The sequence below is a fragment of the Camarhynchus parvulus genome, chromosome 1A (assembly GCF_901933205.1).
Source record: "Camarhynchus parvulus chromosome 1A, STF_HiC, whole genome shotgun sequence".
NCBI classification, from domain to species: Eukaryota; Metazoa; Chordata; class Aves; order Passeriformes; family Thraupidae; genus Camarhynchus; species Camarhynchus parvulus.
The window spans coordinates 48425299-48426795 of NC_044586.1; positions in this window are offsets into that span (position 1 = coordinate 48425299).

The window sequence follows — 1497 nt, forward strand, 5'->3', positions numbered from 1 at the left end:
GACAAAACTCGTTAGCAATGTTTTATCACAATGCTTTGCCTGGCTTTACAATTCTTTGCTATGTCCTAGGATAATGTGAATAATTTCAGACAGGTTGAAATTCTCTGTGGTAAATGCTTACTTCAAGATGAGTTTAGCAAAGTTAAAACTCCTTTCTCTCTCATTCTGAAGCATAAACAAAGCACAGCTGGGGAGGAGAGGAGCAATATTGTCTTGTTGGGATTAAAAACAGAAACAAAGGCCCCACTGCTACCCTGGGTCTGAGGTATCATATGTTACAGCCTTAGTTTTCACTACTTCCCTGCAGCAAGGCCTGTGTCTGGCCATCCACTTCTCACAGGTTTGTGCTTTGGTGGATTGGGGTTTCAAAGGGACAAGAAGGAAGAGAAGTGTCTCTCACAATATTTGGCCACATCATGTCTGACTCCCCTCCATTTCAAATTGCATTCTTTCTTTTTGAAGCCAAAACAAGTCGGGGGGGAGAAAAACCCTCTTATGGAATGGAATTCTTATGGCTTATGGAATTAGTTTCTTTGTTTCTGGAAAGTCACAACCTGTACACAGTAGTTTAGTAGAAATATATTTGAGATGGTCTGATTTGCCTTGATAAATTTTACTAGACACAGCTAAATTTTTCTCTCTGTCTTTCTCTCTGTCTTCTTAGTTTTCCAGCCTAATCACAACCACTAGAGCCCATTTTTTCCCCTCCCATAAACAGCTATTTTGCTATGAGCTTACACCCTTTTCCAGCAGTGTCACTTTTGTATTCCAGTCCCTCCAAGAGATATAATTCTCACCTGTAGGAAAATCTGGGGCTGGGAGAGTGTGAAACACAGAGGAAAAGAAGCCAGTCTAAGGGTAATGGGGCTTAAACACCTCCATCTCAAAAAGAAACTGTGAACTTACATGTCATGAAGATCTGGCATTAGCATAAATGAAAAAATGAGAGACACACAGTGAAGCAATCTGTTCCTTGAAGCCTGATGTGAACAAAGAGTTTAAAAGCCTTTCAGCACAGACAGTGATAGCAGAAGCAATGTGTTCAGCTGAGCAAGGTCCTCAAGCTGAGACAGGCTGTGAGACACCAGTGTTCCATGCTTTCCTGGGGCACAGGGAGATAGATATCACACATCTACTGTTCTGTAGCTTAACACTTTGGTAGTTGTCCTTGTGCCCAAGATCAAAACGTGCTGGGAAAAAAAGATCTCTTTGGATTATAGCTGAAAATTATCTAGATACAGATATACCTATACATATATATGTATGTATATATGTGTATATGTATATGTATATAAACATATAGATGGGCATGTTTAAACAATCCTTGAACAGTCTTCTCCTGTGAGTCTAGCAAAAAGTATGCAGAGGTATTTCATGCACATAGAAAAGTCCACGTGTAGGCATCCTTTCAATGTAACCATCTATGTGAGAAACAAACTCTCACTCAGGTACATCCTATGATTACACTGTAAAGACGACATGACAACAAAACAGAGT